This window comes from Nanorana parkeri, unplaced genomic scaffold (genome assembly GCF_000935625.1).
Source record: "Nanorana parkeri isolate BGI_ZX_2015 unplaced genomic scaffold, ASM93562v1 scaffold106, whole genome shotgun sequence".
In the NCBI taxonomy this organism is placed as follows: domain Eukaryota; kingdom Metazoa; phylum Chordata; class Amphibia; order Anura; family Dicroglossidae; genus Nanorana; species Nanorana parkeri.
This window is the reverse complement of record NW_017306374.1, coordinates 1824301-1852168: the sequence shown is the minus strand read 5'-3', so window position 1 is coordinate 1852168 and position 27868 is coordinate 1824301. Positions and strand designations below refer to the sequence as shown.

At 40.5% G+C, this 27868-nt stretch overlaps 1 protein-coding gene across 1 annotated transcript in view; it reads left to right on the top strand.

The window, feature by feature from the left end:
* Positions 1–27868, top strand: part of LOC108784279 (cytosolic carboxypeptidase 6-like) — a 727452-nt gene that overhangs the window by 504163 nt on the left and 195421 nt on the right. The gene's annotated exons all lie outside the window — the stretch shown is intronic.

The window sequence follows — 27868 nt, the reverse complement described above, 5'->3', positions numbered from 1 at the left end:
TTAGCCCTCGTCATTGTAAGATAATGTATGTAGAACATGGTCCGGTGGGTCAGAGCATTTATTTTCTCACTCATGTATCTTTTGACTTTGTGTATACTGAAACAACTTTAAACACTGTACCCCCTTTAAATATTAAATATATGAACTCATTTTAATGTTCAAGTTTTTGCTATAACTCTCTAAGAACATAGTCTTATGTATTATAATCTACCTACTTGATTTGGAGTGCTACTTATGTACGGCATTGTAAAAAGACGACTTTTCTTCTCTACCTCTCGAGGGTCATTAATCAGCTGGATTTAGAATACAACTGCTTGGGAACAGCTGGTTCAGGCAGTCTGACCGAGCTACTGATTGACTCACCTGTGTTCAAGCAGAGAAGTACTTAAAGACCCAACCTGCCAATTCCCTTCAAGGACTGGATTTGAGAACTGCCGCTGCTCTACTTCTTGATGTTAGATGCCTAAGCAGAGGAAGTGCGCAGCCATGTCGGCCAAACATGTACTTGTCACTGAGTGTTTACCAAGACTTAGAGGGTTTCTAATAGGGTCAGTATTTCAGAACAGGAATCAACAGACATGACTCATGGAAAAAAAAAGTACAGATTATAGATGAGAAAGTCGAAATTTTTAGCAAATGAAACACATTTTGAGTGCAAAAAAAGGAAAGTAGTGATATTTAAGTCTCTGTTGCATGACTCACGTAACAGTTCTGTGTCCATTGAGGCTTTGATTAGACACAGACAGATTAGCTACACCAAGGAGTCAGCTCAAGGGATTATGTTGGTTTCTTAGGTACTTCATATAAAGTTCATTTTTACCCTTTTATTACACTGGGGAGTCATAAGTCAAGTTAGCAGCCAGGGTGAGTCAGAGATGAAGGGTTGGCCTACTGAGGATACTTTCCTCTCTACTGTAAAGTATTGATAAAACCCCAACACTATTTTTAACAGTCAAATGCCCCTTGAAAAGAAAATATTGAGGTTGCCTTTTCTTACACTTTTTACTGGTCTCCCGAATGTCCATGGCTACAAGACTTTCTGAGAACACCTGATGATATCCTTTTGTACAAAATGCATCGGGTGGAGCAAGGAGTTTGATGCTATTGACAATGCCTGTGCTTGTTTGTATGTGGGAGATAGCAAAGTATTATGGCTTTGTACATATTCCTATGCTATATAACAAAGCCAAACTTAGCAGTTTTAAATGTTTATAATGTCCTAAAAAAATTTGAACTATTTGAGCTTTTCTTTCCTTCATAGTACTCTGCATAAAGTATTCCATGTAACATGTACAACCTCCACTCCCAACCATACCATGCCACATGCCTTCAACTTTGAGAAGGTAAAGTGCAAGGTGGGGGGCAGCAAAGCCTTCTCCCCCTTTCAAGACACCTTGTCACTAATGTTGAGAAGACAAGGGCCTCATCCTACATCCTATTCCCCAAAAGGGATGTGACCATAGACCTTAGAATCTGGAAGCCCCATTTACAACATGGGAACACCCCAAATATCCACCCCCTACAGATAAATGAGAAAAGTTCTGAAATTAAAAAAAAAATAAACAATGCCCCCATTGTAAATCCAACATCCATCAAGTTGTCCAGCAATGTAAAACCAGGTCAATCACGATGACCCGCCTGAGGATGCTAACCTGTCAACACAGAGACAAGCCGCACCTAATGATGTTCACCTGATGTTTCTCACTTTGCAGATGACAGATCCATAGTCAGTTTCAGCCTGTAAACAAATGGACAGGGAATTCTTAGTGATATCTTTGACTAAATATGGTCATAACCATATTTGGTCAGTGATGTCACCCAGGATCCCTGGCCTGTTTGTTTACAAACAGAAGCCAATGGGGATCTGTCATACTACCACAAAATGAAAGACTTCTTGCTACTGTTTGTTTACAATCAGAAGCCAGGAGTTTGTCCAAATATGGCTGGTTTGTTCACCAAAATGAGAACAGGCTGGGTTTGGGTCAAACCGAAAGGTTTTTGTTAAGTCCCTATAGTCAACAATTCAGCATCAACTCTATAAAAAGCAACACTTTATCAATCATAAAAGGAAGTACAGCGCATAAAATGGCATATTAACATCTGAGTGCCTTTTGTGTGATATACCACGGTTCATAACTGAGAAGGTGCTGGGTCAGATACTGAAATGCTGCTATGTAGAGCTAACTTCTGAGTTGTCATGTTAATTCAGAGCGTTGCTTTACAATCAATGTGGTTCAAATAAAGCTGTGGTCAACAAGAGTTTAAAAGCATTAAACGTTCAAGCTGCTTTCCTTTGGAGAGGGGAAGTCATGCACCTGCTGTGAGCTGTACTGTGATAATTGGGGTGAACTGTCATTTCTTAGTAGCTATGCAATATAATGTGGAAACCCAACTACGTCCAGCTACACATTTCTTCAGACATCCTTTAAGGTTTAATTTCTACTGGCATATACACCTATAAATGTATCAGTGTTATTTTCTTAAATCCTAACCTGAGGATGAGAATGAAAGTGCTAGCATTTATTATAATGAGGATTACATCCTAACATGTTTCAGAGGGTCACATGCAGGACGTCTTAGAATGTATGTCCAGCCAAAACCTGGTTTTGGATAGAGTAGGAAAGAATTAGAACCCGTCAAGTTCTTTTTATTGGTGATTCATTGGAGAGATTTCCCATTATGTTCTATTACAGTGTCAACAGTTTCGCTAGACAGGAATGGAGAGGAAATCTGCAACAAAGACACACCGGTCCAGTCCAATGCGGCGCAATAATAAATCCATGATTTTGTGGTCCGTTTTGGTGCATTGGCAAAACGGACCAAAAAGCAGACAGTCAGACATAGCACTCAGTAGTGTGTTGTGGTGCACTGCAATGTATGTGCATTGGTGTGCCATTGACAATGAATGGTGATGTAAAGTCCATTAACCCATTGCAGACCTGATCGCTTGATCCAAGAGTAACTGGTGGGTGCTACGGTGGCCGACAGATGGCGCCATCACATTCACAAAGTATAGATGGGACGCTGGCACTCCAAATAAGGATGAACAACACGTCTTTAATTGATGAAAGTGCAACATATCACAAGTGCAATGTTTCAGGGTCACGTAGGATCCCCTTCCTCAGGCAAGGCATGTCTTGCCTGAGGAAGGGGATCCTACGTGACCCCGAAACATTGCACTTATGTTATATGTTGCAGTAGCCCAAGGAAGGGGATCATACGTCACCCCGAAACATTGCACTTTGCACTTTCATCAATAAAAGATGCGCCATTCATACTCATTTGGGGTGCCGGTGTCCCATCTGTACTTGGTACCACAATGTGTTGCAATGGACAGGTAGGACTATGTATAGTAACAGAAGTGTGGAAACCACAAAAGTGGATGAATAGCATTACAAACATTTTGTCCAGATCCGTTGCTGCCGTGAGCTACAGAGAGAATACAGGTTATGCTTATGGCTATCCCCAGTCCATGACTTTCAGCAAATAGAAAGTGACCTCTGTTGGTGAAAAGGAAATAGTGCACATTATTCTTCCTCTAAGCTTGTTGCGTTCAGGAACAAATGCGTTCATTTCATTTTCAAAGACATTCTTAGCAAACTTTGTTTTTTGTTAACTGTATGCTTTATTAGTGATTACCGCCAGAACTAATATCACTACACCTCAATTAAAACTTTCTAAGTAGCTAGAAACTTTCTCTGGAATAGTTTACAAATTACTAGCCACCTCTGAATAATACAGGTTATTTGGTGCTTAACGCCGTTGCTATGCCTGACCGACCGTGGTGAGAGGCATGCAGAGAAAATATACTGAATAATGACTATCAAAGCTGATGAGGCCTGGCAACCAGGTTGCTAAGACCTTATTGTAATAAGTTATTCCTGAACTCTGAAAGTTCTCAAAAAATTCAGAAGCAAAACATTTCTGCCAGACATTAACCCTTCGATTAGGTTTCTAATAAAAGAACAGCTGACAATATTGTTGCAGTTTCTGAGGTTGAGAAGTCTAAGCTTCAAATTAGTCATGTTAAAGCAGAACTCCAGGCAAAAGCTTTTTTCTACGTTTTGATATAGTGGGGGAGAGTTGGAACCATTGCCAGGTGCCTATTGCTGTATGGATGTAAAGGAGATATATTCTATTAAAGAACCTTTTTCATGGACAACTGTCTTTGGTGGTATTTTTGCTCATTTCGGAGAACTCCTCTCACACCTTGTCATGTCTCTGGGACAGGAAGCAAGGAGAAATCTCCCGTGGGGACCTCAAGTGCAATTAAAACAGGACTAAGCTTATAAACTGTGTATCCAAAATATAAAGCTTGGGCTGGAGTTTTGTTTAAACCCAACAGCTGGAACAATGTGTTACCTTTGCTTTGGGAGTTAGTGGAAGCCATGCTGTATCTGTGCCTACCCCTTCCAAAATCATCATTACTGACACATGAACCAAAAGAAGGACATCTGCTATTGTATCTTTTTTGGTCTTCAGTGCTGCTTAGTTATAACATACTGAGCATGTATTGATACCATGTTATAGCTCAATTACAAGATATAGCCAGCACATCGACCATGTACTTCACAATTTTTTTTAAATCGAAATGCCCAAGTGGTCACATAAAAAAGCTAAAAAGGCACACAGCATCCACCAACGTTTTCAGGGTCATGAGGGACTCCTTTCTCAGGGTAATAGCAAGGTGACATCCTAATAGGATAATGGTATCCAAAATCTACTCTTAAAAAATAAACTTCAGGATAGTCTGGTTTGTGTACCAGGGTTACCTTTCATTTCCAGGCCACCTTTGCTTAAAGAATGAAAGCATGTATCTGGCCCATATTTTTTTCTTCTTTGGATCAAGCAGTTAAGAACTAACATCCCTGTCCGGTTTTTACCGCAATCATGAGCTCTGTCAGAGAGATTTTCCCTTACATCCCTATGATATGGCAGCCTCAGGCAGCATCTCGTAGGGGAAAGGGGTGGTAGGCAAAGCAGCATGGCCACTCTGCTGCACAATGTTTGCATCTCTCCACCCAGCTCTTAGCAACCTGGGATGCTCTTGTCAGAGTCCAGCCGATCTCCTGGCAACCAGTTTCATTATTCGTTGTAATGAGCTGGGCAGGATGCAGACCAGAGCATCCAAATCAAGCTCCTGACAAACAGTCATATCACTCGTTGACAAGAGCTTGGTGGGTTGCAGGCCAGAGCATCCCACCAAGCTCCTGGCAAACCAGTGATGTCACTGGTTGCCAGGAGCTTGGCAGAACAGTATATAAAGGGTATGTGCAACTAAAACTATGTGCTTTTTTTTCATATCTCTATAGGTTGAACTTGATGGACATGTGTCTTTTTTCAACCTGACTAACTATGTAACTATGTCACGTTTTTTTCTTTCAAGTTTTAGATGGAGTGGAGAAGGGTTGAAGCCCCTATTAAGTTTTGAGTGCTATCCAGGCTTCTGTTAGAGGGATTCTTCCTTGTTTACTGTCAGGGTGACAACGGTTTTACCAGACAGGAAGTTTGCAATGGAGACACAGGCAGCAATATAATGCTGACAATGGTTTTAGCTTTCTGCTTCTATGAAAAGAATATATTTTATTTTTGTCTGGGTTACTGTTGGAGATCAGTAAGTAAGGGGTGTCCCTAGGGTATGTGCAGCTAAAACAATTAGTTTTTTTTCAAGTTTTAGATGGAGTGGAGAAGGGTTGGAGCCCCTAAAAAAAACCCTGACTACAGCCAGCACCCTCTTTCTCCGCTAGCCTTGACTGCACACAATATTGAGCTTCTGCAGCCTTGTCACAAACTTGCCCGACACATTAAAAGTATTCCATTCTGGCTCCAAGGTCTTAGTGTTCGGTCTGTCAATGCTATTGTTTTCCAATTAACATTTACAACTTAAATTCCTGATTCATGCCATTCAGGTTATATAAAAAAGAGAAATAAATCTCTCCTCCTGCAGATTATAGTGACAAGAATGCGGATAACACTATAAAAGAAAAGAAAAAAGCTTTCACAAAATATATCATCAGTGACCTTTAATTGGCTCCAATGAGTTTTTAATTGAAATATATTGATTAGGTAAATAAAGCATCCGAAATGGCAATCTATAAAGCGTATTACCCTTAATAAACACACTAACAGTTTTAATTACTATTACACTCATTGATTGCAATTAATTAGGGTTATGCTAAGCTCACAAGACACTCGTAGAATTTTGAGTGTTATTTTTTGATTGGTCACATTGTGATGGGGAATGTTTAAAATGGACAAGTCTGGAAAATATCAATTATATTGTTATTACATTACTAAAGAAAAGATGAGATGTAGTTTGTGATAATTGCTTATCAGGACTTCCCAGCAGGAGTTAATTATTTTTATGGTTTACTAATGAATTACATTTTCCACTAATATATTTCTAAGAGTCGTGCAGCGAACAAAACAGTTACTTATAAAGTATTTATACAAAGCTAATGTAAGACAGGGCAAAGCAGTATATTGTCCAAGACAGAGAGCAAAACACATGGACACTATGGAACAGCATAATTGATCAATGGTGTGCAATAACTTTGAGCCACCAATCAGATGTCAACAAGAACTAAGTTGTTGTAAGAGGAGATCTAATTGAATGCTATGCCTTGCTGCCTTACATTGCTGTTTACATACTGTTGTTAAATAGCAACGGCAGATAGCAAGTGAAAATATATAGTGGTACCTCGGTTCACGAACTTAATTCGTTCCACGATTCTGGTCGCGAGCCGACTTGGTCGCGAACCGAACCAAATTTCCCCATAAGGTTCAAATACTGTACAGTACTGTATGTGCAAAAAGCACTCAAAAAAGCGTCATGGCAAGTGTGCACAGGTCTATCTCCGACCGCAGTTTCGACTAGTGGGAGCCACGACCATGTATCAGAGCAGGGAAGATGGCCGCTGTCGTGTTCGTCACCGATTTGAAGTTCGTGAACGGAAGCAAAATTTTGCCGAACTTCCTGTTCTCGAACCGAATTGTTCGCGAACAGAAGCGTTTGTGACTCAAGGTATTACTGTATAGGCAAACTGCACATGATTTACAGGAAACCGTACAGCTTTGATAGATATAGACTCTATTCACATCTGTGTGATATGGAAAAACATTATAACGTGCAAAACTAAGGTCTCTATTTATAAACCATGCGCATGGGCCGTTTCCCTGAAAATATATGTGAATTTTTGTTTGGTGCAAATAATACCAAAAACGAATGTCCTAATATACATTTTCCCAGCTCAAATGTAGTATAGTAATATTACATTATGACCACGAGATGGAGCTTTTCCCAGTTCGAATGTGGTGTGTTGTAATATTATATTATGACCACAAGATGGAGCTTTTCCCAGTTTGAATGTGGTGTGTTGTAATATTGCATTATGTTCACTAGATGGAGCTGAGAAGCATAGGAAATAAATACTTATTTCCTAAGCTCTTCAGATCCATCCAGTGGCCATAATGTAATATTACAACACTACATTCAAACTGAAAATAAATAAAAAATATTAAGGACATTTTTTTTTGCCATTATTCACCCCAAAATATACATTCACGGATTTTTACAGAGTAAAGGGCCCCATGAAGGATGTATAAAGAAACCCCTGGGTGTTGTTCCTTTCCGTACCAAACATTTTGAATGACATCCCAATGCACCTAGCATGTATTTAAGCCTTCTTAATGTACAGATATGAACCATTTTTGCATCTCAGTGAGAAAAAAAAGTTCTGCAGCTCGGTTTTAGCGGTACGTTGGAAGCCCATTCAAAATAATGCGGCTGGTTTACCACAATACACGTTAATGTGCATGCAGTAGTTCATTGCAAAATTCTGAATCAGGCCCAAGGGCTCATTCACAGCATGAAGCGCTACAGTAATGCATGTAATGCAAAAATGACCTTATGCCACAACACAGAATATATATTGCAGTGCCATTCTGTTTGAAAGGCAGCCCAATTCACTTCTACAGTAGCACTAACCCTCTCACTTCAACACAACTACTAATGACAATACAATTTTAAAAGGAGGAAAATACTGAAATTGCTCTGGTCACAGAGAGACTGACCACACTGACTTGTTACACAAAGACAGCACAATCAGAATTCATCTGGACTTGTCACATGACGTGATATTGCTCACTAAGACCTCACAGTGAGCAAACAGGGACCTCTCAAAGCTTACTATACCAGTACAGCTTTTGCTGTGACATCAAAATTGGTTAAGCAGTGCAGACAGCCCACAGCTCCAATTCCCAGGCCACACTAAGCAATAATCACACCTTGGATGCAGGCAAAACAGGCACGCCTCCGCCTCCAACGTATCATTCTGCTTACAAACAAGCAGCACTTCCACGGATCTTCATAAATTAAAGCAACTTTTATTGATATACTGGATACATACTGTGAGACAAAACTCCCATGTGTATAACACCTCTCATGAACGTCTATGATTAAGCCAGATCGGTGAAACGCATGAGAGGTGTTATGCACTAGGGAGTTTTGTTTCACAGTAGGTATTTGTCATATCAATAAAAGTTGCTTTAACCTAGGAAGATCCATGGAAGTGCGACTTGTTTGTAAGAAGAATCATCCAAATTGGTTTGGTACCTTTTTCTTCTACATCTTCATGTATTCCACTAATGGTATAAGAGCATCCTTACCTAAAGTCATTATATTTCTAACTACTTCTTATGGAAGACAACACCTTTGCTAAGCCTTTGAAGGTCCAGCACCTCTCTATCATCTTATACCTTGACCCAGCGACACTACAGGCTGAATTTACAAAGCGTTAACCCAAGGATAGGGATCTTTATTTTTAACCATATGACTCTGATTTTTATAAATCTCATTGGTTTCAGATAAAAGTGGACATATGTCCAACTAAATACTGTTTTGTATACCATGTTCATGTTCACGATCTGGCTTACCATGTTGCATTTTGATTTTAGAGTAGTGACAGGACAGAGAGGGATTATTTTGATGCTGTTGGCCAACATAGACTTGTATTCCAATACACACAAACCAGAAATCCCTAATTTGAATGCAGTTTGCTAGAGGTGTGTTAAGATGCATAGCATTGTGCTGTATCTCAATTGAAAAAAAAAATTTGAATAACAAACTGAATTTTGGATCCAAAATCTAAAAAACATTAACAGAGTTACATGTCTACAAGTTACATGCCTGACTAATTTTAGGTTAACTGGTCTCTACCTGCTTCACATATCAGATACCCAACCTTGCACATTACACAAGTACTGTATGTTCAAAGTGATGTTTGGTTGCATATATTCCAATAGAATTCTAAGTAATACCCCAGCTTTGTGTAAAATTAAAGAACATACAACAATATAAAAAAAATCTTTACATGAACACAATACACCGCCAGTTTTGTGGGCAACATGCGGTATATACAAGGCCTATTGGTTCTTGAAAAGTTACTCACTTCTAGGTTCTCTAAATGATCTAGTATGTTTTAATGAAGTGTATAAAAGATATGCCTGCAGTACTGATGGTATACATACAATACACACAGAATTATGACTATGGTACTGCTGTTGTGTTCAAAAAAATGTCTGATCAGTGATAACGGTTCATTATTTTTAGAGGCTCTGTCTGCCACTTCAAAGTCACGGTAAAGCTGCAATTTCACATTACAAATAATACAATGGGCTGAATATATGAATAATAAAGGGGTATATAATAAAGCAACTATTTCTGTTTTATATTCGTGCTAAAATACAGCTTGCAGTATGCAATTTCACCTTGAGGTAACCTTGAATATTTTTAACAAACAAGTACCAAAGGTACCTTTGATGGTTTGCACTGCTACCACAAAGGGCAGCATGTGATGTATGTGATTTAAAGTCCTACTTAACTTTCAGTTAAAATCAGCTAAATACATTCCAGGCGCATCAAAACAAAAGGTGTACAAAGTCTTAAGGTGCCCATAAACTGTTCGAATTTCAAACCAGCTGAAATTTGTACAGTGTGTGCCGCTGTCGGCACCCTTTCGATCAGCATCTATCGATCAGCTGATCGAAGGAGCCAGTCGGAAAATCTTCAATCGATTAGAACCAGGAGCCAATGAGATACCTGCCATGGTTGGGTGTTATGACAGGTGCCGGCAGCCGCTGTATGTAAACAGCGGGGATTCCTCGATCGACGCGCTTTTAGTGTTGATGGAGGAATCTGGTCTATTTTTTCCATTCAGCCCACGGGTTGATCGAAGAAAATGGATCGGTGTATGGTCAGCCATACAGTTTGTTTTCTTTAAAATGTAGCCACACCCTGAGTAGAAAAGTCTGTCGTCTGCCAGCGTGCTGCAGAGAAGAACGCTTTCTCTGTGTGTGGAAGCAGTGGTCCCTCTGCCTCTTTGTACTGGTCTAACACACCTCCTTCAGTGTCAGACCTTTAGCTCTTCAACTAGCAAAGCTCATGCTCCTTGCTGAGTGGAGAGCTCTAGCTCTGACTTAACAAGGGTGGGGATGTTGGACCTCTGCAGAGGATCCATTGCTTCCACACACAAAGAAAGGGACCTTCTCTACAGCATGCTGGCAGAACTAAGGCGTTTCTACTCACATTTTGTCTGTTTTCTTAAGTAAAATACCTATAAGATATTGCTCACCTTGTATTTGTATTCATGTGTGGCTAAAAAATTAAATTATTAAAAAACTCAACATGCCTTTTAATTCACAACAATAAAACTGTGAAATCACACTGACATCGCACTGATGACAGTAAAAATCAGTGATCTGTAGCAGAGTGTAACTGTGTAGTGTGTATCACTTTAAGTTCTTACTATGGACGATCGTTCTGAAGTTCTCTCTATCTCCTCTCTCTCACAGCCAAACGGTGTGTGAGAGAGGAGACAGAGACAAGGCTGCAAACCACAGCCATTGTTTACTCTTTTGACAGCTGTGATTTGTCACAGCACGATCTCAAGGTATAGAGCCGATTTTACTGGCTCTATACCTGTTATGGATACAGCACTGTCCTATGGACAGTGCGGGCACAGTTACCGCGCTCGTGAGCGAGCGCGATACGCTCACGAGCCAGGGGAGGGGCAGGACGTCTCAAGACGCCCTCCCGCCCCTACAAGACTCCCGTCCGGCCGTCTACCAATGGCTGCGGACGGGAGGTGGTTAAAGGTAAACCTGTAAAATCCAGAATTGTAACATAACAATGCATGTAATGGATGCAGCCTTTGTGGCCAGCTCTTTTACTTTTCAGCTTAGCACTGCCAGAGTATGCATCATATGGAAAAGAAGCTAACATCTCTAAACCGATCATGTAATTTTACATAACTAGGGTAATCCACATGGGACCTGTTCTTTCCCTCTGCTTGACCTCCACAACCACAACTGTTATCTTTTAATTCCAGAGAAAACCCAGACCACACTTGCATGAAGTTAAATTGCTATGGTAGTCTTTTATTACAAAACTACAAAACCAATCTGGAATAACAATTAACAGTAAAACAGTATTGGGATCAAGATCCTTAAAGGCACTATAAAACAGAATAACATTTATGTCTCTGTAGTAACTGCAGGAAATTGCCTATGTTAGGCCCCTAGCCACATAACACGGCCTCAGGAATGATTTTACAAACTGCTTGCAGACATTACTTGATCCAACTTCAAGTTGATGGCATACCCAAGATTGGCCCCATATAATTTTTTATCACACCAAGTAGTTTGCTTTCAACGAGCCCAACCCAATCACCAACTGCTGACTTTCAGACAGGAACTCTGACATCAGCAATGTCAGTGTGGGTGGGTGGTCATCAAAATCCCCCTATGTTAGCAACTTTCCATCTGGAACATTGTAGTTCTCCTCCCTGCAGATCACCCCTGGATCCCCTCCCTGCTATATCTATCCACCGAGTCAGATAAATGTCCTCCAGCTCACTTCCTCCCTTAACCATTTAACTCTTCCTTAGCTAACCATTTGCTCTCTATAATTTATGCCTTGCACTTGTTCTGCTCCTTTTTCTGCTCCAGGCCTATCTGGCTTAGCACCTTCACTCTTTCAGGACCTTACCCTTGTCTTTTTCACAAAGTACTGCTCAGCTGAGAGACTGCATAGCACAGAATAATTGGGCAGACATTGCAATCCTGTTGGGATTGTTGGGAGGGGTCTGAGATATTCCGGGAGGGACATGCTGCACTTTTCAGAGAAAGTGTAAATACAACTGGAGAGGTGTTTATTACAAACTTTGAGGATTAATCACTCAACAGTGCCTGTAGCTATAGAGTTCAGTGAGGGCTTGTATTAAAGTTTATTCACTGCTTCTTAAGAAAATTATGTCTATAGCACGGCACAGATCTACTTTAGAGCCATAGCATTTGTTTTTTGATAGAGTGAATAAGAGTCACACTTTTATTGCTGTTCGTGTCCTTGTGTCCTGACAGATGTTCTAACACCTCCTGCTCTGCCAAATTAGCTTTTTATGTTGTCTGTGTCTGCATCAGAGACAAGTCCCATCACTTTATGTCTTTCTGACTCTCTGTCTCCAGGACAGGAAGTGAATATAAATATTCCCAATGGGAACACAGAGAGCAGTAACATTTAGATCCCACACTATACTCAAACATTTTGGTTGGAGGTGGGCTTTAATAAAGAGAACTTCCAAAATGAGAGTTCCACAATTGGTGTTAACTAATTTGAATCCTATGCTGGGAATATGTAAACTGTATAATTTTTAGCATAGGGATAATGTTTGCAAGATTAAATTAGAAGTTCCATGAATTAACTTGGAAAGCTCCATTAACTGTCAGTTATCCAATTTAAGTGGGAGATTGATTGTCAATGTTGGAGCTTGCCCTGGTGGTAGCGGGGCCATGGGGTAGGTTGGGGCCTTGAAACCCCTGGTGGCCAACAAGCAGCTCACAAGTGGCCCTTTGACTCTCTCTGTGCATCCTACTGTGGTCTGGTCTAGGTCCACCACATGTAGGAAGTGTAAAAAGTGTCAGCAGAGGTATCAGGTGCTGCAACATTCTGTGCACTTCAGCACCTGGCACTGACATCAACTTTAAGTGAAGTGATTTCCACCCCACAATAAAAGTATAGTCTTAGCCAGATTAATGAGGGGGAGGGGGGGTTGTTTAACAGCACTGCCACTGACCAGCAGTTCAATTTCAGTGGGTGGGGGGTTAGCAGCATTGCCCCTGGCCAGCAATACAAGAGAGGTTTGGTAGCATTGAATACCATTGAAAGGAAATTCTCATTGTGGCCTCTGACACCAATACTGGAAGCTTTAATTGCTTTCATTAACACCAAAGCTGGGAATTATTATTATTGTGCTCACTGACACTGACACCAATTCTGAGAATTATTTTTGTGGCTGCTGACACCAATGCAGGAGCTATAACTGGGCTTATTTACTCCCACTTTGTTTCAGTGTGCATTGCAGTACATTGCAAAAAAATGTACATCAACACATGAAAACAGGCTTCTACTGTGGAGCCTGATGGGAGTGAGGCCCTCTATACTTTTTAAGTTGACCATCACTGCTTTAGGCTGTACAAGCACCATCATGGAATATTGTAACAGTATCATTTTAAAACATGCCAGTTTAAGCCTAAGCTTTAAGCAAAGAATAACTGTCCAGTATATCAAGTTATTCCTTCTGCCTTTCTAAACATTAAAATAAAACATTGCTGTTTAAATAAAATGGCCCTAATCTCTTCATCAATCAAACCAAATATACTCTACGCTCTTTCTATTTTTTTTTCTTTTTTCATTACTCGCTGCCTCTTGTCCCCCTACGAAAGCTGTATGTCTGGATTGTCATTTGACACATTGCCATCATAAATCTGGTGATATTTTTTCATTTGCCCGTTAAGTGGTGTCTTGAAGCTGAAAGACCATGGTTCAGAGCGCCCATAAAATGTGTTCCGCGAAGCATCGCCAGTGTTTGTGGAGATTCATACCGCCATCTTTTATTTTTATAGTAAACATTTTGTCTGATTAGACGCTTGTCACTGTGCAAAGGAGCTCAGCGCGGCAGAAGAGAACAGAAGGGGACCTCTGAATCAATGCGTCGCTCTTTATTTATGTTTATGGAGGTATAAATCTATAATTACGGGGTCTTGCCTCAATATATTGTAACTGCTATTTAATGACAATGAAGTTTTGTTGCCATAGAAATAAGATCAGAGAAGTTACCTATCATTTTTCATTCCTAGACCTCACACACACTGAATTATAGCATTACCATAGTAATTGCCAATTAGTCACCATGAAATAAGCAAAAATATATTTTAAAAAATGCATCACGGTTTCTCGGATGAAATGTAAATTACCACCTCATACTGGGCAGTTCTCCCTGGTCAGACAAAAGGATAGAAATACAAGTTGGAAAATGGAGAGTGGATTAACCATGACATTTCCAGGAGGGATTATTGGCCATTAAAGACTGTAGGGCTTCTGTTCCAGTACCTGCCTCATTTGAAAGCTTGTTTATTTAAACCCAATCCTAGGTTCGAGTATCCTCTCCGTGTTTTAATCGACCCTGCCACTGAAGCACCCCCCAACACATAAAAAAAAAAAAAGATATATTCCTTTTATTCCAGCTTTTTCCCCTCCAGTTGCACAATGTCACAGGTCCTCTTTACCCTCTTCATCCTCTGGCAGGTGCACTAAAATGGTGCCTCCCTCTGTAGTATGCTCCCGAGACTTCAGGGTGGGAGTTTGGGGGAGCCCTTGTCAGTTAATCTGGACCTTTAGCAACTTTTCAATTCTGCTTGAATAAATTCCTGAAATGTCAAACTATTCAGCTACAGTATCAGTTTTCTAAAAAGTTCTACCTTTTATCGTTAACCCCTTGCCGCCGGTGGGAACTGGCCCTTTAAGTGGTCCAGGACACCAGAAACCAGTAGAAGAGGTTTCCATTCTTTTAATTGCTGTGATTGGCTGCAGAGTGATGATGGAATTGGGAGCCTGTCAAACCAACTCCCGATAATCAGTAGTTGACAGTAAGCTGACAGTGACAGTTCTGTCACACCCAAGAAGAGCACAGCAGCACATACACTGATCAGCCATAACATTATGATCACCTGCCAAAGATTGAGTAGGTCCCCCTTTTCGCCACCAAAACAGCCCCGACCAATCGAGGCATGGACTCCATTAGCCCTCTAAGCTGTCAGTAGCAGATCTTTAGGTCCTGTAAGTTGCAAGGTGGGGTTACGCCCCACGTGCATCAATGAGCCTTGGCTGCCCATGACCCTGTCACCAGTTCACCGTAACGGTTTTTCTTCCTTGGACCACTTTTGGTAGATCTTGACCACTGCACATTGGGAATATCCCATAAGAGCTGCAGTTTTGGAGCTGCTCTGAGTCTTCTAACCATCACAATTTGGCCCTTGTTAAAGTCGCTCAAATCCTTACACTTGTCCATTTTTTCTGCTTCCAACACATCAACTTCAGGGATAGAGTTTTCACTTGCTGGCTAATATATCCCACTGACTTCAAGGTGCCATTGTAATGAGATAAACAATATTATTCACTTCACCTCTCAGTGGTCATAATGTTATGGCTGATTAGTCTATATACAGCACCCACCTGCCATGCTGCCACGTATATGCATTACTCTGTCATAGAAGGGTTAAATACACAATCCTTGAGCACATGTGCAGTAACTTTGCCTAGGCTGAGATTACGACATCAGTCTGCAAAAGACAGAAGGAAGCATCCCCTGTTCCCTACTTGTCAGACAGCAACAGTGCAACTTTGTAGTAAGTCACAAGGTGAGAGGCTACAGCAGGAGCTGATTTATGTCAGACTTTTGCTAACCCATCCAAGAAGTTCACTGGGATCAGAATATACATGATTGTGTCCCCTGTGAACCAGCATCTCAGTCTTGGAACTAGATGCTGAATATGGAGAGTGCCTGAGCAAAGATGGTACTGGCCATCTTGAATGGAAAGCAGTTGAAGTCATTAGCAGTGTTGTGATCTCCTTGAAATGCACTAAATATCTATAAATATTACACTTCTATATGACTTAGCATGCATGCACTTAGCATGAAAAGCTATTTCTAAACCTAGGCCCACTTTTATAGTGATGATGTCTTATAGGCCTATGTATGAAAAGTGAGTTAACAAAAAATGTTCTTGTTGACTATAGCATCCTATCAGAATCTTTGTTTTATCTCTGCATTGCAGAAATGACAGTTGCATGCTGATTGGATGCTATGGACAAATGTTCTTGTTAGCACACTGTTCATACATGAGACGCTTAGATAACTACATTCCAGCCTATATTCCGACACCATTGGGAAACCTTCCCATCTCTTGCTCTGCACAGAGACGTTGACATTTTAGCACTGGTTTCAGACATGATGTGAAGGATTGCTTTCCCAGTCATACATCTCTGCCAAGTGAATCAGACTTGGACATTTAGGCATTACTTATTCATTTGCTATATGCTCTTCTTCCACTTTCTGCTTAACCTTGTCTCATTGTTTTTGTCTACTGTCTCTCGTACAAATGAAAGTCTTCACAGGCAGACTGCTGAGGTTCACAATGAGGACAATGGATTGATTTTTATTTCACGTACATTTGGTATTTGCAGCGCTAGGCACCGTTCTGTGCAGGGGGACGAGCGTGCTAATACAAAAAAAACAAAAAACCTTTTACTTCAAAAGCGTCCCATGTTTTACATGTGTGGCGCTGAACAGAGACACAAGTTATATTCTAGCTGCCACGCAGTCCTTGTTTGGGTTTACTTCTATATTAAACTGTTATTGTGGAACAGCTGGAAGGTATAGATTAGCAAGGAACTGAAGGGATCATGTAACTTTTTTTTTACAGACAACTGGCCAAAAAAAACAAGCCACCAACAGCTAACGTTTTTTACTGGAACACCATAAGATAGGTGAACTATACGCTTTCTATGATCTAATCTTCATTAGTGGTCCAGAAATTATGTAAACATTTTATTATTAGCTGTTGTGTGTCCCAATGTCAGGGTAGGTTGACACAAAGCTGTATGGCAGCTTAAGACTGCCCCAAGCCCTCCTTGAAGAGGGGGTGCACTTCTGGGTGGGATGATAGAAAGAAAATGGTGGAGGAAGAGTTTAGGCTTCAACTAAGGGTTGTAGTGACGTACAGAAAGAGAAGGAGCACAGTAGGATGATGAGACAGCAATGGGCAATGAATACGGGGAAAAATTGTCCCATCCTTCCTTGCCTTCCTTTTGTATTTTGTATGTCAGAACTTGGTAAGCCTTTGGGATTGCGATATTGAAGAACATTTTTTTTTTTTATCCAGGGGGTCCTGTCACATAGATGATGGTTCCAAAACAGGTATACAACTCATTTGTAAGGGAAGGGTTTTGGCATAGGTTGCAACTGTCACATACATATGAGTGAGTTTCATGGGAGTTGAAGGAGGGAGGACTCACATAGTATGGGAAAGTTTTGTAAAATTTGTCAGTATGGTGTGTACCCACCGAGCTGGTGTCCAATGGCTAGTAGCTGGTATAGGTGACCAACAAGTCGTAATGTTGGTAGTGCTGTCAAGGACCTGCTTCATTGGAAAGTCTCTGCTTGATGTTTTGGGTAATTCTGGGATGTTATTACTATTATTATTAATTTATTAATATTGGGACATGTTAACTTGTTTTTAAATATCAAAGCTGAAGCCAAGAAATATTCCAAACAAAATCTGTGTTAGCCTTTATTGATGGACTACTGCTAGGAGGATGGTTCTGAGTAGTACATTTTGGTACCCATTTTCTTTCATTATTCAGCCTTGCCTGAGCCAAATGCACTCCACAGTTTCACAGGATACCACAATATACATATGTTTGAATTTTCTATAGAGACTTCTGCTCTCGATTACTCTTAAAAACTGGGCGTTTGAATGATACATATTTTTGGTTGTGCCTGAAGTTTGCAGAGCAATAAAACAATAGTTTTTTTTTGTTTGCTTTCATTTTTTAATGGACTTGTACACCTCTGTTATGGCTGCATCTCTTGCATTAAATTAAACATGTATCCTGATTTCGTTGGTGTCATAGCCATACTTTTTTTGGTAACATTTAAAAACCTAAACCAGCTTTTGTAGCAGATGCTTTGCTGAATCATTGCCATTCCAATCTTCTCTCCAAGATCATCCTACGCTTATTTGTCCAGTATATGCTCTTCTCTTACAACATTCAACAAGCCTTGATAAAGGAGGACCCTGTGAATCCCTGAAAAGTGTTGGATTTAATTGAATGTGTATTATAAGAAAAACTATTTCTGGACATGTTTTCTAAAAATAATTCCCGGACAGATTTAAATGCTTCTAGTACTTTCCTACCTGTACATTAGCTGATTTCTGGATACATGCCAAGCCACGAATGTTACTCCTATAGAGCTATCCTACAACAAAGTACTATATCTGACCAAAATTTTCAACTAGAAGAAACACCTAAACCAAATGATTCATCACCCTACACCTCTCCTGGAACTTTTAATGCTTAAATATGGCAGCCAATTTCTACCCATTGTTGTCATCAATCTGTAATGCGCGTTCCTGATGCTGCCTTTTCCATTATGTGCAATATTGTTACCACTGTATATACGCCCAGTACAGCTCGGCACCACCCATCTGCGCTGCTGACCGGAAATACATTGTATACATCAAACCATACCACTCATACTTCATATATATGTTTGTACGGGTGGGTGCGCAGCTAAATGGTGGTACTCTGTAAATCCAAATGTAGATAAGAGTCAGAATGCCAACTCCAAATGGAGAAGTTTACTGAAGTCCCACATGAGTACAAAATCACTAATGTTTCTGGGAGGCTGGGCACCCTTTATTAAGATGACAAGCAGGTGGTTCATCAACCAATCCTGGGATCTGGTGCATGGAAACATTTCTCTGTCATTCTTTAACAAAACTCCACCTCCAAAAATAGAATGATTCATCCTCCTATATCCTATAAAAATTGCAAAGAAAGCTATATATACTATATACTCTATGCTATATATTCTCATTTGCTATAGTACAATACAACTATAAAGCATAGGTCACAAATGTTGCCGAGCTTGTATTTTAAATGACACCCCCTCTACAGCCTGATTTCAACGTTACACTGTTACTAAACTCTATAAAAAATGTATATAGCAGCATATCTCGGTCCCTTCATTGCTTGCTGAGTGATTTTTATTTGCAGCCTGCCAGTTCTTTATATTCAGCCTTTATAATATCTCTCCCCTCCATTGCTGTCAATACAGTGGCTCTGTTCCCTTGTAGGGTCTCCTGGAGCCACCCTTACGTGATCACGCCTGGCTGAACAACATTCCTATAGGCCAGCAGCTCCTAAGCATCCAAAGCAATGACTTTGGTTAAAGTGGCTGCCGAGACAGTACTGAATGGTGACAATTTTAATTGATGCATGTGCTCCAACCAGACGTTTGGAGAAGGGGCACAGAGCAAGTTGGAGGCCGGCAGCGCTAATCCAACCAGTTGTAAGTGTTTCTGGCCTTTTTGGAAAGCGAACATTTGATGTCCTATTCTCAACTGACAAATACAAATGCAATTATAATAAAAAACTGTGAGGCTTTAATAATACTTTAGGTTAGCATGTGGCAGCTCAGTATTATGATTTTAGGTAGCTGCCAATGATTTCATAGTGCGTGCATGACATTTCTTACATACGTGAACCAATTATTCGGGTGTGTTTGCCTTTAGCATGATCCTTTCCATCACTGTCATTTTTAACGCATCCCATTATTTTTTACTTGTTACTGAAAACAGTTTCCCTTTAAAATGATTTTATTTTAGAACCTGGCAGCCTGGAATGCAGATTCTTTATACTTTGTATTCAAGGAGAGTGTGGTGAGTAATTGTTATTTCTGTTCTATATTGTGTGTACCGGTATTGCACACATTGGGGCTTATCTGATAAAGTTTCTTCAAAGCAAATACAATATAAAACTGGAATTACATATTGGCATGGAAGTATCAGTTTTAGAATCTTTTGTCTTCTGAAAGTACCGTACACACTATGATAACAAGATTTAAATATGTATGTAACCCCGCTGAGGTTAATTATAAAGCAGAAAAGCATTTCATTATTCATTTTCTTTTTTTGGAGGAATGAAGTGTTTAAATATTGGAGAACACCCTCATTCCCCTTCATGGTAAATTTGACATAATGCAGTACAAAGAGCAACGGTGATGTTTTTAATGCAGTAACATAGCAACCAATTAGATTTCAGGTTTAATTTTTTTAGTATAGCGAGTGGAAAGTCATTTTGGATGGGTAACCCGTATTACCAAAATTATGTGAACCTATTACCACATTCATGGATAGTAGAATATATTCAATTTTTTTTCCCCCAAAGCTACTGCCAGTTACACTTCTAAGGCTGCACTGCTCCAATGCTAAACATTAGTTATGTTCGATTTTGTTTAATCTTGAATGGACATTTTAGGAATATCGGCATATTCGGACATTTGGATCAATCCAAAATTCTGAATTAAAGAAATAACGAATCCGAACGTATCAGAATTTTCCAATAACAAAATTCAGATGCATCCGAAATTTTTTCTGAATGTCAAGCAGAATTAACTTGTGGTATTAAATTTCAAAATAAAAACAAAAACCCAGCATGGAGTCCCTCCTGAATTCGTAGCACACCATTTAGATCTGGTAGGAATTTTAGCCAAAAAAAACAAAAAAAAGTGTGGAGTCCCCTCTAAAATCCCTTACCAGGGTTCCTGCACCGTACCAAGCCACAAGCTCTTAACATGGAGAGGACAAAGGCCTCTTCCCCATCACCCTGGCCTGGTGGTAAAGTAGTAGTAAAATAGTAAGTAAACACACAACACTGTAAAAAATCCTTTATTTAGAACAAAAAAAGTGTCCATCAATGTACTCCACACATCAATCACGTCACCCAGCGATGTAGATCCTCGTCATTCACGAAGGACAACAGCTGCTGACTTGCCGAAAGAAAAAAAATTCCCGCTGCCTGCCACCACGACCGATCCCGACAAACACCAGCCGCAAAATGACAACTCATCAAAGGGGCAGAACAAGTTGTGGCATCACGTGGCGTCAGTTACCATTATGGTGCATGTCCAAGCTTTACCCATATATCCCGAAACCTCATTTTCCCCCTCTAAAGCTTTCTATTTCTTTTGCTTTGCTCCTATAGCAAATAGCAGATTTTGCTACTACCTGTTACATCATCACCCGATAGGATTCTACGCGGGGTGGTGGGATCTGACAGGTTTCTGCTCAGACTCTGGGCCGCATCCCTAGTAACAGGTGGCGGGAGAGGAGAGAGAAGAGCCGGGCAGGCAGTGCTTAGGCACCGGAAGAAGTGGAGGAGATGTGGAGATGGAGAAGAATGAAGAGGCAGAAGGAGGAGAGCAGGTGAGAGATGCAATGTAGCCGAGTATAGAATTCGGATTGTACGGAGAGCCAATCAGAACTGGCCCCATTCGGCGATTCCTTTATACATAGAGATCTCTGTGTATATATGGATCAACAGATATATAGATCAGTGTATATAGAGATCACTGTGTGCTTTACTTCCCACTGTGTATATAGAGATCAGTGTGTATGTGGAGATCATTGTGTGCTATATAACTCACTGTGTATATAGAGATCACTGTGCGCTATACTTCCCACTGTGTATATAGAGATCAGTGTGTATGGGGAGATCATTGTGTGCTATACTCCTCATTGTGTATATAGAGATCACTGTGCGCTATACTTCCCACTGTGTATATAGAGATCCATATGCGCTATACTCCCCACTGTGTATATATAGATTCATGTGCGCTATACTTCCCATTGTGTATATATAGATCCATATGCGCTATACTCCCCACTGTGTATATATAGATCCATATGCGCTATACTCCCCACTGTGTATATATAGATCCAAGTGCGCTATACTCCCCACTGTGTATATATAGATCAGTGTGTATACAGACAACAGTGTACGGGGGGGGTGGTCATGGGCTTCTAAAGGGGGGTAGTGGGGGGGCAAGAAACATTTTTCCTAAGGGGCCCCTATGTTCATAAGGTACGCCACTGGTGTCTTCTACTGTTCCTTTGTTTCAGCACTGCAACCTCAGCCAGACTCTTCAGCATTTGACATTTCTGGATTGTTCAATGCCTTTATCCTCTGCTGCATGCCCTGGCTCCAATACTCTGACCCCTACATCCCTACAGGACACAGGGTTGCAGCAGGTAGCAGTAATTTTCTCATACCTAATTTGTGTATATACCAGGCTTCTTGTCCTGAATTCTTGTGAAGAATGCAGAGGTAGGGGCCATTCTGCACTTTTTGAAATGACTTTTAAAAAACCTTCCCATCTGCGATCAGTGACTAAATGGTGGAATTTTTTCTTTAACAATCTCAGATGCCATGTCAAAGGTCACAAAGGAGTCACTCAGTAATCATCTCTCCACTCTAATGACTTGTCAATCGTCGGTCCCATCCACCTCTCAGGTGTGCCAGAACGTCGAGCACTACGCTTGAGGATTATGTATGTTACCTTTGGGTGAAATTATTTATGTTTTTCTATTCAGCTTGTACACCGAGCTATCTCCTGGTCTATGACCTTATCACAAGCAACAGAGTTTTAATGCTAAGGCCCCTGGGTGACAGCTGTGGAAAAACACCATTGGAATGTCAAAACTGTTCCTTCTTCAACTTTTATGTTGTGTTAAATGGCTTTCCCCTCTTTTTCTATTGTTCTAGTTTTATTAGTTTTTTTCTTTTTCCATCATTTTGGTTTTATTGTATAAGGAATATAACTGTAAAAGTAAATGTTCTCTTCCAACTGAAGTATGCAGTCCCTGGCACTGGGGGGGGGGTTTGTAAACCACATTACTATGACACACATCAATTATATTGCATATTTACTGTACTGCTGCCTGATGTTGGATGCATGCAACCCGCTATGTCTCTGATTATAATAATCAGTTATGCTAAAAGCCGTAAGTTGTGTTTAAAGCTGGAATCCAGGCTAAACAAATATTGTCTAAACACAAGCGCCATGTGTATTGTTACCTCGAATCTTGGTGTACTTTGTGTATTTATTCCAGATACGGAACCAGATGTTTTTTTCTTTAACTTTAGACTTAGCCTAGGGCTCTTTTCTATAAAGCAGAACTCCGAGCAAATCAAATCTGTTTTTGTCTGGTTTTGTCTAGGGAGCTAAAATAACAAAGTTATACTCACCCGAACCTAGATCCCCACTTGCTCTTAGACCACTCCCCCCAGCCTCTCTCCACCTTTGCTCCAGTAGTGTAAGGTCCTGTGAGTCATCACATTATATACAAAAAGGAGGGGGAAAACTAGAGCGCAAATCCTGGGAATGTGAGGGGATTCTCACAGGATTTGCGCTCTCCTTTTTCTCAGTTCACAGGTTTCTCCCCCTGTTCTTAGAGCAGCAATCCAGATCATTTGCACCCACACAGACCCCACATTCCTAAGAGAGCGCTGTGCTCTTTTTCTGTTTGTTGTTTATCACATTATATACAGTGTATAGAACATGAGGACGCTGAGGGACATACCATCGCTGGAGCGAGGAGACATGCTGGGTTTGATTGTCATTGATTCAGCAAAGCATCTGCTACGAGAGCTGTTTTAGTTTTTTATGTGCTACTAAAAAAAGTATGGCAATGACACCATAGAAAGCAGAATTCATATTTAATTCAATGCAAGAGATGCAGGCACCTGGTGCGATTGGGGTACCATTAGAAAATAATGGCACCTCCAGCACGATTGACGGTAATGGGCGAATCCATGACCGCGCGGTCACTGATCGCGCAGGTGTGAACCTGTCCTTAAAGTCCATTTGAAGTCTCATGTCTCATAGTCCTAGAAATGTCTTAAAAACCCTTTTATTTTCTGCTCTCTCACTTCAGAGCGATAGCAGTAACATCCCTTATAAGCATAAGTGCCCCCACCCAGACTTGTATTGCAGAGCCAGAGAGGGAGTGTGTCAAAATAGGTCTGTTACTGAGTGCTGATTACTGAGTGTACAAGATCTGAATCTGGTGCCCATTGGACTGTGTTGTCAAATTTCTCAATTTCTTGACACCCTGCACAACTGTTGGATCAGGAAAATGGGCGTAAGTCTATCAAATTAGAGGTTGCTAGTACAACAACTAATTGTCTAAATATCTATTTCTGTGACTTCAGTTTGTCTTTAAAGCCATCTCCAGGCAAAGCTTCCCCTCCCCCTGTCCCTCCCACCCATTATGCAATTATTCAAATAAAAAAAAAAAGCTACAGATGCATTTTTTATTCTCACTAGGGGTCTGTGCCCTGACCCCCTCTTCAAGATAATACCTTGCCGCTGAGGTCTTATGGATCCTGAGAGGACCCTGCTGCTGGACAGCCAATAAGATGTGTCTTTGTCACCAGGCAGTGACATAGGCACATGAGGAAGGACACCCCCTACAGCAAAGAACATAGAAGACTTGGAACCCGCCATGTCATGCGACCATGTATTTAAGTGAGTATTTGGGCCATTAAGATTATGGGGCTTTTTAACTAACTCAGCATTTCATTTGGGGGGAGGGGAGGGGGGGAGTCACACATAAAAATATTTCTCTTGGTGTTGGCATCAGGAGATCCGATAATTTGCATATTAGCAATATTCCCAGCTGAGGGAACTAAGACAAAACTGTTAACAGGTTATATTTAGCGATCTAAACCGCTCTCCCACTACATACTATAGAAAAGTTTTGGTGGAATCATGCCATAAATGCGAGTGTAAGTGGCAACGTTTGATAATTGTGTTTTCATGTTCTATCCTCGTCTGTACAGTTAGCCCCCATCAATATTTCTTATGATGTTTTCCTTTTTTGTAATCTTACAAACTAGAACAGCTGTGACACTTGTCTCCGATAAGCATTTTCCAACATCTGCATGAAGTCGTATTTGGCGACCTTTCGAGAAGTGTGTTTTTCTTAATATCAGTGCAAAGTTTTATATTATTTTGCTTTTACGCTGTGAGAACTACTACTGCAGATATCATTAGTGGTAGCCATGGCACTGTGAAATGTAGAATTACTCTGTAACTATATTTATATTTAAAGATGGGAAGAAATAAAGGTTCATCGCTTCAATTGAGAACAAGCAAAATGTGTCTTAGGCTGCATTATCAACTTCAGTAAACAATGGAACGCTTTATAAAAGCCGGTGTTCTATCGAATTCTCCAACTCGTCGAGAACTCCAACTCCCACGTGCGCCTGCGCAACCAATCTGCGGCAGTGCGCCTGCTCGTGCACCTGATGCCACAAGCACCGATGGGAGTTGGAGAACTCAATGACAATTTTGAAGCCACACAGACGCACCTACGGTAAGTCAAGAAGTCAATGCGGATTGCAAAAACTGTGATGGCTGGCGCACGCGCACTCGACATCTACAACGGTTGTGACGTCACTAGTTGGAGATCTCGACGAGTTGGCCACCTCGACAGAACACCAGTGTTTACAAAGTACTCTAGGTGTAGTACAATTTATTTCAAGTACTTCTTGACCTGTCTCTGCCTGGACATCGTAGTGTGTAAAAATTTTTTCCAAACTATAACGTATGGTTTAACTAACCAAAGTTCCCTATACACTGTTTGAATGTCAGCCAAGTCCCAACGACTAGGCTGAAATTTGAGAATTTTGTGGCCCTGCCACTCGGCTCAACAAAAGTCGATCATTTAATCAACTTTTCTTAAAGGAGTCGGGTTGAAAATTGTCAGCCAAACAGTGACTTCAATCAATCAGATGTAGTCAAAGTCAGAATACAACAATCCAGTGGGGAAGATTTTTCCATCCCTCTGCTTGGCGTGGATGGGGGAATCTGGCAGATTTAATTAGCTTAGCCCTAAGGCTGAACAAACAAAATCTGTAAGTGTATGGTTAGCTTAAAACATAGTCCTGATTGACTGCCATAGCTATCCTTCCCAGCACGAGTCCAGATATATATATATAGTGCAATATAAATCGGTAAGCCGTATTAGTCCAGTAGACAAGATGTCAAAAAAGACAAAAATGCAGTATTGCAGTGTGCAATGATACCTTTCTTATTCTATATATATCTACTGTGAATCCTGTAATAAATGGTGATCTTGTATTACTTACCTGGAGTTCAGCTTTAACAAGTATTCACCAAGTGGGTAGAGCTATAAAAATGATTTTCTTTCAGTGTAAATAAGCTGTATGAACATCATATATTAGACACTGCAGGAAAAATTAAATTATAAGACTTTGCTACGCATATAACCAACACATAGGAGTTACAGATAATAAATCTACATAGCAGCAGAAATCCAGGGATTTTGTGTGTGGTGAATGGCGCTCCATCTTGGGAGCCTATCTCAGTCATATGATTGATGTATTTCTGGTCTTCAGAGGCACACTCAAGCCTCAGATGATAAGTGTCACTTTGCCAACTTTGTATCCACAGAGATTTCCATTGTTGAGAAGATTTAATAAATGGTACTTTTCTTTCCCTGGCATGCTGGTAGCTTTTTCTTTTGATCCAGGATTTGATTTCTTCTTGTTCTGCCACCTACTGTATGTGCGGCCCTAAAAGAAACCAGTTTCACAGAGAAACGTACAAGAGAAGCTTTTAGTATGGACACATACAAGTTCCAGGGTGGGGAAGTTAAACCTGTGAATGGCGTCCCTCACATAGATGGTTTTCGCTTTGACAGGTTCTCTTAAACCAAAATGTGTTATCCCCTGTTGGTTAGGAGATTGAGAACTGCTGCACATATGTAAGGCACCTCTGGGTCCCTGCATTATATGCTTATCACATGTTTTTTTTTTAGGTGACAGGGTCTCTCTAAAATGTAAGTGGAGTGAGAGAAAAGATCTCTATTTCATGCAGATGTGTATGCATTAAACACAAATTGATTTGTACCTTGATTTGATCTTGTATCAGTTTCCTGTAATCCTCTGCACATCCTCATTTAGAATGTAAGAGGAAGTGGCAATATATTAGCCAGTCAGGCTCTGCTACATTGCACAGTACTGCAGTGCAAATCTACATGAAGCTTTCTGATTGGATGAGAGATCACATAAATGATCTCATTAATAAACTGTTGTTGCTTTCACTATCCAAACACAGTTTTGACCAAGCTGTATTGTTTGACCACAGTGGAAATAAAAAAGACCAGGACCTGGCTACGGTGTCTGGCAAACGTGTCTAGACTAGAACACTGAACACTGAACATTTTACGATATGGAAGGAATTCCAAAAATACAGTGGGGGGAATTTATTATAGCAATTGTTTGAACTTGCACGGAAAATATTTGACGCATTGTGCACCACATTTATGTTGCTAGTGTAATGTTGTTCATAAAAGACGTTAAATAGACTTGAAGAAGACGCGTAACTCCAGGCAAAAAGCTGAACTGTCGCTTCTTGAAGAAGTGGTCATGGGGACTTCTTAAGTTGCAATTGTTTTGTTAGGTGATGCTCCAGTTTTTTTAAATATATATAATTTATTTGCTACACAGAATTGTCAGTATATAGCTGCTGTGATACCACCCTTTTATCCATTCTTTCAAACTATCTGTTCTTGTGTCTCAGCTGACCAGGAAAATGACTATGCACTGCATTATAACTTGTTCTTTAGTTCTAGTGGCAAACCTTCAAACTCTGCATTCAAACGTTTGTGATTCATGCATTATTCGAAACTCAGGGATTCAATGTGAGCCTGTGGTAGCGACAAACCCGAATCTCACCCCTAATCAGCACCATGGACAGCTCACATTCTAAGGCTGAAAGGTACTAGAGAAATGAATACAGTATTAGCATATATGCTACTTTGGGGATTTTGTTTTGCCTTTTGCTCCAGTTTTCCTTTATGCTATACTAATTATATATAT